The following is a 13285-nucleotide window of genomic DNA, read 5'->3' as shown; positions in this document are numbered from 1 at the left end:
AACGGGTAAAGGAGTGGACTGAAAACCGAAAGGTCGACGGTTCAAACCCAGCCCGTTGCATTATTCTCGTACCTACTCCTAGCACAAGCTTGACGCTTAGTTGGAGAGGAAAGGGGAATATTTGTCATTTGACATGGCTAAAATTCTTTATAAAAAAAAATGTTATACCTACCTAAAGGATTTTTTAGAGAAAAGTAAGTAGAACAAATTACTATAGAAGGCCTTTTATCACTAACTTACCATCGACACCATTTGTAACGAATATTTTACAAAATATAAATAAAATACACTAACTGGTTTAAATAAACAGACTTTCAGGGAAGGCTACATTATACTATCTCTACCCATATTATAAATGCGAAAGTGAGTTTGTTGGTTTGTCCTTCAACCACGCCGCAGCAGGGCTACTTACGGATCGACGTAATTTTTTTAATGGGTATAGTGTTAAAGACCTGGAGAATGACAGGCTACTCTTTATCCCAGAAAATGAAAGAGTTCCCACGGACTTTTTAAAAACCTAAATCAATGAATCAATCAATCAATCATGCAATCTCTATTTCTCTGTGCTTTGTACTTAGCTTTTATCACCTATCATGTCATATTCTTGTTATTTATCACATAGGTACTTAGTGGAAATGATTCATCGGCATTTGTTTTAATCCGTTTTAGTGAAGAATTGTTCTCGTAAAGAAGATCTTTATTTATTTTATAGCTGTGATAGCCTAGCGGTTTCTAATCGGAGGTTCGGGGGTTCGATCCCGGGCACGCACCTCTAACTTTTCGGAGTTAAGTAAGTGCGTTTTAAGTAATTAAAATATCACTTGCTTTAACGGTGAAGGAAAACATCGTGAGGAAACCTGCATGCCTGAGAGTTCTCCATAATGTTCTCAAAGGTGTGTGAAGTCTACCAATCCGCACATGGCCAGCGGTAGACGCATGGGCAAACCCTTCTCACTCTGAGAAGAGACCCGTGCTCTGCAGTGAGCCGGCGATGGGTTGATCATGATGATGATTTATGTAAGATTTATGTTAAACTTGAAAGCGAAGTATATGCACCTGCCTTTAGGCGCTTCAGGTGGCCAGCGATGCGGTTGACAGTCGACAGTCGATAGAATGCTCAATGAGGGCGCGGCGTGACTCCATCTCTCACGGGATCGTGCCGGAATTACGCTGAATACTCCATTGATGCATCATCTGGAGTGATTCGAGCACGCCCGAAAGTAGAGTCAACTCCATAATACGCAAAAAAATATTAAATTGTGATCTTTCACATCCGTGTTCACAAAAAAGTTCAAAAACTAAAACCCAACTACCTTTTTCTATTGTATTTTAAATATTAATGCACAAAGTATCCATAGTATTATTATAAACTAGCTTATGCTCGCGACTTCATCCGGGTGGACTACACAAATTTCAAACCCCTATTTCACCCCCTTAGGGGTTGAATTTTCAAAAATCCTTTCTTAGAGGATGTCTACGTCATAATAGCTATCTGCATGCCAATTTTCAGCCCGATCCGTCCAGTAGTTTGAGCTATGCGTTGATAGATCAGTCGGTCAGTCAGTCACCTTTTCTTTTTATATATTTGGATTGGATGTGAAAATGTGTCTGTCTGCTAGCTTTTCACGGCCCAACAGTTATGGGTTATGGTTATTAACAAAATATGGTACAGAGTAAGCTTACAGCTCGGGGAAGGCTTTATATCCCGGAAAATGAAAGAGTTCCCACGGGATTAAAAAAAAATCAGATTAACTGAAGTAGATGGGTATCATCTAGTAGTTATAGTACATTTTCGGAAAATGGAAATTAAAATTACAAACCTACATCGATTTTTCTTATATTTATTGAGATTTATATTGACTTTATCAATAGCAACATAAGTAAGGTTTTTAAATTGAATATAATATAATGAGAAACTAGCATTCTACTCCATAGGTAATGTACACAAGTTTTTCCCCGTTACAAGCCCTGGATAATATCTAACAGCTAGATGCACTATTACTGATACAAAAATACTAGACAGGAGGCAAGAAATCAGCACGGGCAACGAGTTTGTATGCGCTTGCTAGATTAGCCTCAGAAGTATAGAGACAATAGAGTCAGGAATCAACCTACTGAGAGTCTAAACCTTAGTTCGTTATCAATAAGCTAGGGCGTGGTTGTAGGTAGGAGACAAAATAAAAGATTGTATAAAGAAATAAACTGTTTTATTCAGGGAAAAACTCCCTCCAAATCAAAGTTTATCTTTACCATTACTTATTGCTTTATCATTAAATAATTTATTATTTCCTTTAAGAAAAATCTACCGCCAGTTCGTAAAAAGCATATTATCTACCGAGAGAAAGAACTGGCAAGAAAAAACTCGGTGGTGTCTATTTTGAAATACCAATTACACATTTGAACAATACATAAATCAACATACATAGTACAACATACATAGTACAACAATAGAAATATAAAATCAACAATATTCGTACCTGTACGTATGTCACAGCTTCTTCTTAAAAATAGGAAAATTAATGATTTCTACCGTCAAAGCAGAGCCATTTATAGGCTGGGATTAACTCCCACCCTCTGTATAAAAATATAGTGATACCATGTAAAGATTAAATTCAATAGAGTCAATAGAGTTTAAACTCTACTAAATTTATAAACTTTAAATACCACATTATACTCTATTTAAATCTACAATTACTTTATTTCTAAAATATAATAAAATCTTTATTATGTTTTGCCATGTAAGTACCATAGATTTGCCATTTATAATCTGTTAATTGTTCCATAACGTCTGTAGTATTTTTTCTATCATTTGGACGTGCCTCTGTTTACAAATAAAATGTCAATGGTTTAGAATTAATTCTTAAGCAAAATCTAAAGAGTTTAGTAGCAATTTCAAGAAATAAATAGCAACTCTAACCATTTATCTTATACGGCCAAACTGACAATTGCTTCGTTCTCGAAGCAACAAAATAAAAACAAACAATTCGTAAAGTAAATTTTTAACAACATCAAAACATTTTTTTTTTTTTTTTTTTTTTTCAAACAACATGTCTGTGGCTTCCAACAAAATTTAAAAAAACATTTTAAACATGTGTGTGACATACAAAATTACCACACAGTTTACTCTCAAAAATACAAGAAATATTTTTCTCGCCACAGCACATAAATGTTTCCAAACAAGATATCCTTTAACCCCATTGGTTTTAAACCAATATCAAAAAATATTTTTAACACCACTGGTATTAAAGCGATATTATAAAAATACTTTTCAACACCGTTGGTTCCAACGTTTTAAAGTATCATCTACAAAATATCCTTCAACACCATTGGTTTTAAGGCAACATCGTAAACCATCATAAAATTGTCCCTTAACACCATTGGTTTTGATCCATATATCACTATACAATTTTTCCATTGATCGAACATTTGATCAAAGTTTTAAATAAATTCCAATAAAATATAGAGATGAATATTAAACAAAGAAAAATTGCAACTGAACAAATTGTAAATTATCAGAATTTAAAATAATATGTTTCATAAAAAAGAACCATCAAAATGAAAAAGTTACAAAAATATTAATATTTCAAAATAAGTTAAATCATAAGAACTTTTTTTCAATTTCAAGTTAATAATTTTGCAAAAATAATAAAATACCATCGACTCTTACTCCTAAAGTACCAAAGTCAAAAACAAAGGGTAGGTATATAAAAAGTAATTATATGTAAGATATATCAAAACAAAACTAACTACTATGTTAGAAGAAGTAAAAATAATCAAAGAGTAAACTTATCTAATTATCGTTATTTACTTTCAAAAATATTTTCTATTCAATCTCTTTTTGTCTATCTGCAATCAGTCCTTGGACTATACAAAAACATTTGTTGCTTCCCACATCCAATGATGTGCCAACAACCTTCCTTTTTAAATAAATACCAAAACATTTTTCCACAATAAAATATAAAAATCCAAAAAGATCGTAAATAAAAACATAAAGGTAGGTATCAAAAACTAAAATGTCAAAAAATACCACAAAAATAATTTACATTAAAAAGATCGTCAAAGAAGTAATCAATATCAAAAATAGTTAAACACTTCAAACATCAAAAACGTCAAAAAATCAAAAGTATTATTCAAACAAAACAACAAAATACGGCATTAAAAAATATTAAACACAAGTGGGTAGTCAATAATCTCTAAATTCCAATATTCTAAATTTAAGTTTCAGGTTTAACCATAGTCCACCACGCTGGCCAAGTGTGGATTGGCAGCTCCATTACATCACATTACGTAACGGTGGGTATATATAAAAAAACAATGACATCAAACAATCAGTAGCTACTAGACTTAGCGGCATAGCAACAGGATAAGACATCAGCAGCCTAACCTATCCTTATATAAAAACTACAAAAATAAACTCCAACAAAATTTCTTAATTATTGTAGGTAGGTATCACAAATCTTTCATCTCTACGTTTCGCGAGTGAGAACTCCGATGCAAAGTCAATAGCAAATTTACAAAAATGGCCACGCTAATCGCGTTTCTGATCAATGAATCATCAATATTTAACGAATGATGCAATATGTATTTCTGTATTGTTCTTAATTTGAAACAAAATTACAACAAAAAAAAATTTTTTTTTTCTTTTTTTTTTTGGTTCTTTTTTTTCCTTCTTTTCTCTCTGTCATTATGTAACACATAAATAAATTATATACATCTATTCGGCCAACCTGAAAAGTACTTCGTTCTCGAAGTACTTACATAGGAAATGCCTCAAGAACATAACTAAAAAAAAAAGTAAGATGACTCATCACTCGTAAAACAATATTCAATGATTCAATGTCAACATCACTATCATATAAATTACGAATATACGGCTAGACGTCAGACGTAAATTAAAATAGAACACAAATTAATCATCAGTAAATATTTACTGACAAACTTGCTTTAGTTTTTCACCGCTCGGTCAGTCTGACATTTAACCACATTTTATCGTATGATCATTTAATAAAAATTTCATACCAACTAACTACCTGCAAATTTTTTACATTAATTTACGTAATATCGATTTGTGTTACTAGCTGGGACATCATGCGATTAAACACCTTCAAACATTAATCTGAGTCATTGAAACAGAACATCTATACTGAACACAAAATTACCCGCAAAAATTTTATTTATTTAGTACCCACATCTTTATTTCTATAATACAATTAGTTTTAAAACAAATAAAATGACGACAGGTACTATGAAACTGTGTTACTACATTACACAGAGTATTAATAGGTCCATGATTACGCAATAAAAGTTTCTAAGGCCTACCTGCCTGAAAAAAATAGTCTCGCAAAAAAGTTTTAATTCACTTTCACTTTTTTTTTCATACCATATTTTCATATTAAGATTTCCAGATTTAGGGTATCCAATGTCCATTGTGGTACCTCTCGTGGACGTCAGTCATCACAACGCCTGTTGGAACATCTTTGATGGCTTTTCACAAAGCCATCCGAATTCGCCGGTATTTCTGAAACTTGTACAAACTGCATTAGAAAAGGCACAATTCAGCCATATCGTATCCCACTTCTGATGCTAGATTAACCTCAGAAGGTATAGAGACAATAGAGTCAGGAATCAACCTACTGAGAGTCTAAACCTTAGTTCGTTATCAATAAGCTAGGGCGTGGTTGTAGGTAGGAGACAAAATAAAAGATTGTATAAGGAAATAAACTGTTTTATTCAGGGAAAAACTCCCTCCAAATCAAAGTTTATCTTTACCATTACTTATTGCTTTATCATTAAATAATTTATTATTTCCTTTAAGAAAAATCTACCGCCAGTTCGTAAAAAGCATATTATCTACCGAGAGAAAGAACTGGCAAGAAAAAACTCGGTGGTGTCTATTTTGAAATACCAATTACACATTTGAACAATACATAAATCAACATACATAGTACAACATACATAGTACAACAATAGAAATATAAAATCAACAATATTCGTACCTGTACGTATGTCACAGCTTCTTCTTAAAAATAGGAAAATTAATGATTTCTACCGTCAAAGCAGAGCCATTTATAGGCTGGGATTAACTCCCACCCTCTGTATAAAAATATAGTGATACCATGTAAAGATTAAATTCAATAGAGTCAATAGAGTTTAAACTCTACTAAATTTATATACTTCAATTTCTACATTATACTCTATTTAAATCTACAATTACTTTATTTCTAAAATATAATAAAATCATAATTAAGTTTCATGAGTTTCGCCATGTAAGTACCATAGATTTGCCATTTATAATCTGTTAATGGTTCTGTCACGTCTGTAGTATTTTTTCTATCATTTTGACGTGCCTCTGTTTACAAATAAAATGTCTATGGTTTAGAATTAATTCTTAAGCAAAATCTAAAGAGTTTAGTAGCAATTTCAAGAAATAAATAGCAACTCTAACCATTTATCTTATACGCTCATGTCGCGTCGCCCAACGTTTTTAGGGTTCCGTACCAGAAGGGTGCCAATGGGACCCTATTACTTAGTCTTCGCTGTCCGTCTGTCCATCCACCTGTCTATCAACGGGCTGTGAACCATAATAGCTGGAGAGTTGAAATTTTCACAGAATAGGTATTAAAAAAAAAAGTGCTATTTCTTGTACATTGATACGGAACCCTACGTCTGCGAGCCTGACTTACACCTGACCGCTGTTTTTTAATTAACATCACCAATCGTCATCACGTGGTGCATGACTCGCATATCAATTAAATCATGAAAATGCTGTAACTTACAATAAAACATACTCTTATTGAATTACTGAGCAAGTCATTCCACGGTACTATTAGCAATGTTGAATGCGTTATAATTAACTGAGTTGATCAAACTTTTGATGACGAACTATTAATTCATCTCGTCATCATCAATATCGACAACCAATAGGGACTTCTACAACCCACGGTCGAGCACCGCCTGAATCATGCAGCTCTCTGCGATTAGTTCGATGTCGTCTATCCACCTAATGAAGGTCTTCCAACGCTGTGCTTTTTGGTGCGAGGTCTCAATTCTAGCGCTTTGGGACCTCAACGTCTATCGTTATGGGCCCGCCCATTGCCACTTCAGTTTCGCAAACAAGAGTGTCGGGGATCGGTCTCTCAGTATTTCGGATCTCGTCGTTTCTGTTTAGATCACACATTATTATCACAATCATGTAGTTCGTTAGTGTAATTTATTTGACCAGACCAGACAAGAAATTTAGAAATTATAAAATTCCAAACTCCTACCAGGAATCGAACCCGAGACCCACTAATAAGACCACAGTTGCTTACCACTGCGGCAGGGAGGTCGTCAAAATCAGTAAACGAAGGTAGTTCAATTCCAATAAACGAAGAGGTTCTCGCCACGGATAAGTTTTTGTGTCTTGCTCCGTATGAAAATTGGCAGGCCCCTCCCATCAGTTTTTACACGTTCTCTACAATAATTAATAAGCAACTAGTGGGTGACAACTGACATAGCGGTCATATAGCAATTAAGGCGGCAGACGCAGCAATCAAGCCGCAGCGCCTGTCAGTCGCCGGGTCGGTGATGCTGTTCCGGGATTTCGGATGAGTCACGGGAGAGCTTTTTATTCCTGGCTCGGGCGACGCTATAAATGATTCATATCTCAATAGGCCTCCTTTGTAATACTGCGAAGACTTAGGTAGGTACGTACTACGTAGTACAGATCTCGTTTAGAGCCTCAACAGGACTGAATTCCGCACGGTCGGCGGTTCATGCGGCATGCCCCTCCCGTTGCACTATTGTCGTATTTACCTACTGCTAGCACAAGGTTTACGCTTAAGTAGTTGGAGGGGAAAGGGGAATATTAGTCCTGATTAACAATTCGCAAGATCGCAGTCAATGGATAACTTATCATCGAATAAAAGGAATCAAATCTCAATGTTTTCTTGATCCTTTATTACAGGCTAAAAATTTGTCGGATTTGTAGCAAAGAACGCAAGTAGTATCTAAAGTAAGATTCATCCGTATAGGTACCTAGACAGATGATTAGGTAACTAAAATTAGTAGAAAGATAAAGTAGATAGATAATTAAATAAAGTTAGTAGTAAAGTTAAAGTGTGAAGCAAAGGTAGGTATTTCCGTGTAATTTCACGGTCGAGCGCCCGCCGGTGAGGCTGCTTGCTATTGTTTGTCAACGCGTTCATTTTGCCATTAGCGTAAAGTTGGGCCTTCACGCACGTACATGCTCGACGAACGAGCATCATCTTGTACTCCTTCAATTAGTTTTCTAATGACTAAGGATCGAGTTCTTGTTTCACCTACTCACTGTCTGGCTGGGTTAATTCCTCTCGAACGTAAGGTCCTCTATGCTATTCGTGTCGCATCTTTTCTAGCTATGTCACCAATCGAATATTTTGCTCAAATGTAATGGTCGATAGCCGTGTTTTGTTTCACCCAGTGTTTTTTTAAACCAACCATTGTTTTAGTGATGGGTTTAAAATAAACTAAGTACTTAACTACCTATAGATAAAATGGTGAAAAAAGCAGAAACGAAATATCATAATAAGTAATCATATTTTTTCATTAAGTAGCAACTCATAATATTATAACAAATCAAATCTAGGGTGTGGGTGTCTCTTTAATCATTAGATCTAACTCTGTTTCAATAATTTTTTTTATAGGTAATCTCTTGACCCACTAGGTTATCTGTAATTTTCTATGAAAAAAATTATAAGTCGTCTCAAGCCGGTGCTTTACTTTTGCAAATGAAATAACTATAGATTTAGGTATTGAATAAAAAAATACATAAAACATTATTTGGGTTTATAACACATCGTGCGCCGAGCGTGTGCGGGCGTGTAGATCACGCATTAGCACCCGTCTTTTATCTAGGCTCCACTTAATGAGCGCCAAACCGCACAGTATCGATTTAATTGGCAAGAACTCACGGGTTATTCCTGCGCTAATCAAGCTATTAATAGATAACAGTAGGTTAACGGTTATATTGAAAACCTAATCAATCAACGGAGATTTAAAGTTTACGTCCGCTATCATCTTAGACTGCATCATCACTTACCACCAGGTGAGATTGCAGTCAAGGGCTAACTTGTATCTGAATAAAAAAAAATAAAAATAAAAACGTGAGTCTTATCGATAGGCTGAGATCTAGGTAGGTATGGAGCGTACTTTGACTTTGCTCAGACTTTACTTAAAACAATTTTTTAAGGAGATTTTCTTCAAAGAGCTTTTATCATCATCATCATCATGATCAACCCATCGTCGGCTCACTACAGAGCACGCGGGTGTCCTCTCAGAGTGAGAAGGGTTTTGGCCATAGTCTACCACGCTGGCCATGTGCGGGTTGGTAGATTTCACACATACATTTGAGATCATTATGGAGAATTTTCAGGCATGCAGGTTTCCTCACGATGTTTTCCTTCAACGATAAAGCAAGTGATATTTAATTAATTAAAACGCACATAACTCCGAAAAGTTATGGGTGCGTGCCCGGGATCGAACCCTCGACCTCCGATTATAAGGCGGACGTCCTAACCACTAGGCTATCACAGCTTCAAAAGACAAGAGCTTTTTTAGGTGACCTATAGTATGCTAGCCCCATCGTGACACACTAAATTAACCTACACTACTTACAATTTGAAATAATCACTTAGGTAGGTAAAATATTATTTATTTATTTAGGTACGTACGTACCTACTCACGTTGCGGAAATGCTGAAAAGGATAGATTATAGGTAGAACAATAGGGAGAGTTGAAAATATCAATATTCATACTTACGTTAGTGTTTCTCACTTTTTTTTCAAATTGTGGTTGCAAAAAAACATATCTGACTCGTTTTAACTGTAGTAACGTTAAGCCTGAGCCAAGTCAAAGGTTTTAGGTACGTTCTATAAAAATTTAAATAAAAACTTGTAATAGGTGTGACCCCAGGTTGCGGTTGCTTAGCTGTTACAATGACATGGTTTGAGTCGAGAGCTGTCATTTAGTGTTCCGTACCCATATTGTAAAACCATTCCTTGCAATAGTGTCATATTATGTTATACTAAATAGGATGTATTTATTATAGGATTTTTTAAGGAACCCTTAAACAGAAACACTGAATCATAAAACATTACCTAGGTTTCGCGTCTTCTAGAAAAATAATATGTCAGCACAATGTAACATTCCAACTTTACATCACGATGTTATCTAAATATATAAAAGGAAAAGGTGACCGACTGACTGACTAACTGATCAATCAACGCACAGCTCAAACTACTGGATGGATCATCGGGCTGAAATTTGGCATGCAGATAGCTATTATGACGCAGGCATCCGCTAAGAAAGGATTTTGGAAAATTCAACCCCTAAGGGGTGAAATAAGGGTTTGAAATTCGTGTAGTCCATGCGGACGAGGTCGCAAGCATAAGCTAGTCTCTTAGTGCCGCAGTGGCGCCGCAAAATTGTTTCTATTTGTAGCAAGCCCCACTATGCACTTTGTTAGGTTTGCTCCGGCGCGGTGTAAACACTAAACAGGTTATTAATATGAGCAACGATGCAAGGGACAGTTATAATTAAAATAAGTAAGTTAAAAATTAACAAGACAATCCAAATAAAATTAGTTTTTTTTGATGATCCAACACATACCTACTAATTACCTATTACCTACTTAAACACAATTTATATTTACAGAATGTATCTTAAATTAAAAACCGCTCATGAACAGTAAACTAGATTCTCAATTCATCAGATTCGCAAGTCACCAGATTTTCAGTTCACCAGATTCGCAACTCAGCAGTTTCGCAACTCACCAGATTTTGTACAATCAAAAGAAAACGCGTATCACTATTCACTATAGGTAGAAACAAACTATCGGGAACGGCTAACGGACGCGACCAGCCGCCACTTGTAGGTCTCTAAAATTTATTTACGGGTTAGATCTATAGAGCGCACTGTCTGAAGACAGAGTTAAAACGAGACAGAGCTATATCTCTCACATAAATCTGTCTCGTTTGAACACAATCTTAAGTCTGAGCAAAGTCAAAGTGCGCTCTATAGATCTAAGCTTCAGTTAAAACGAGACAGATTTATACTAGCGGTATAGCGCTGTCTCGTTTTAACAGTGTCTTAAGTCTGAGCAAAGTGCGCTCTACAGATCTCAGCCTAAGTGCCAATTGCAAGGTCAGAACTCAGCTAGGTAAATGTTGTAGATACAAAATGTAACCACAACGCTGTTCGAGCCCATAAAGCTTCTATGGCTAAGGCAACATAATATCCACTTTAATACAATACGGAATAGTTCGTAAGCGACTCTAGCTTGTGTCAAGTGTAGTGTATTACATTAGAGATGCCGCTCGCGTGTAGAGCGTGACATTGGCGTGAAATCAGCGTGACGGATGAGGTCGCGTCGTCCACGCCGGCCCTTTCAACACGCTGGATACGTGCGCCGACGCTCGTCGAGACGGGCCCTCTACGTGACGGGACACAGGTAGCCCTTCCCAGCTTGTTTGGAAGCTCTACTTACTTGTAACTTGCTCTACAAGGGGTGAGAATTGAGATAACCCGTTAAGTACTGCATACCAAGTCTGTGGTAACGAGTAACGAGATTTGTATGTAGATATTATTATTGTGTTTGTGGCTAATAAGTACATAAACAGGACAAATATAATTGAAACTGTAATGCAATAAATAATGTAATTATAATCGTTTATTTTTCTAGTAGAAGTCAACATAGTAGATAGCACTTCTAATTAGAAATGGCAATCGGGGATGTAACGCCTGCACACCCGCACAGCTGCCGCACTAACCCGGTGCGGGCAAGCGAGGGTGACATGCGGGAGTGCCGGGCGTTCCCCCGCCTCATCAAGATTGAGGAGCTAGGATCCAAAGTGCAATGCTTGTATGTATATGCTTGGTACCTTAAATAATTTACCTTATAAATACCTTAAACGGGCCCGAATTGAGAACCAAAGTAAACTAGAGTAAAAATTCAAAGAGTTTCCTCGGGATTTTTAAAATACCGAATCTTACGCAGACGAAGTCGCGGGTATGATCTTGAATTATAATAGAGAAATGTTTACAAACATCTAACCGGGTCAAAGAACTCCAAGTCATTAGCACGAATGTCCCGTGTCATGCGATATGCAAAAGCTAAGATCACTTAAGTTGTGGTATTATTTATTTGCAAGTGAGTGTACAACAAGGGCGGCGTGGACGGGCCGGCATGCGACCGCCTTCCGGTGCGTCACGAGCTCGAGCACTCCCACGGTGCCAGGGCAGCCTTCCACTGCAGCTAGGGTGGCCAAGCATTGACAAGGAGATGGACAAAAATTGTATGGACGCGTGCCCCAGAATGTACAGAGATGAATGATGATATATGTGCCATTTAATAATAAAAATCTTCTACTTTAATTTACGAAAATCCCATGATGTTTTGCAGTAGTGGCATTAAGTTTGTGATAGGCATAAAAAGACTTCCATCCCAGGGCCGTGAAGTAAAAAAGGGAAAATCTTGGACAAAATCGATTTAAATTCTTAATTTATTCAATCTATACTTCTATATCTATATCTATACTCCTATCAATCAATCAATCAATCAGCCTATTTGCGTCCACTGCTGGACATAGGCCTTCCCAAGAGCACGCCACCACACACGATCCTCCGCCTTCCTCATCCACCCACTTCCCGCTATCTTCTTAAGGTCGTCAGTCCAGCGGGTTGGAGGTCGTCCCACCCTGCGCTTGCTGATACGCGGTCTCCACTCCAGAACACGTCTGCCCCATCGGCCATCGGTTCTGCGGCAGACGTGGCCTGCCCACTGCCACTTCAGCTGGCTAATTCGTTGGGCTATGTCGGTCACTCTGGTTCTTCTACGGATTTCCTCGTTACGGATTTTGTCCCTCAGAGAGATACCCAACATAGCCCGCTCCATAGCCCGCTGAGCGACTTTGAACTTGTGGACCAGGCCAACTGTCAGTGTCCACGTCTCAGCGCCATACGTCATCATAGGTAGGACACACTCATTAAAGACTTTCGTCTTTAGGCTTTGGGGTATCGACGAATTGAAGACTTGACGCAATTTACCAAATGCTGCCCAGCCCAGCTGTATTCTTCTGTCAGCTTCCTTGTCGAAGTTGTTCCTACCAAGTTACTCCTATGCCTACTATTATATAAAGAGGTAATGTCGTTAAGTTTGTTTGTAGGGGGTAATCTTTGGAACTACTGAACCGATTTTAAAAATTCTTTCACCAGTAGAAAGCTACATTATTCCTGAGTGACATAGGCTATACGGGATCTTTAAAAACCT

This window comes from Maniola hyperantus, chromosome 14, assembly GCF_902806685.2.
Source record: "Maniola hyperantus chromosome 14, iAphHyp1.2, whole genome shotgun sequence".
Classification (NCBI taxonomy): domain Eukaryota; kingdom Metazoa; phylum Arthropoda; class Insecta; order Lepidoptera; family Nymphalidae; genus Maniola; species Maniola hyperantus.
The sequence above is the reverse complement of the archived record's forward strand: the minus strand, read 5'-3'. Positions refer to the sequence as shown.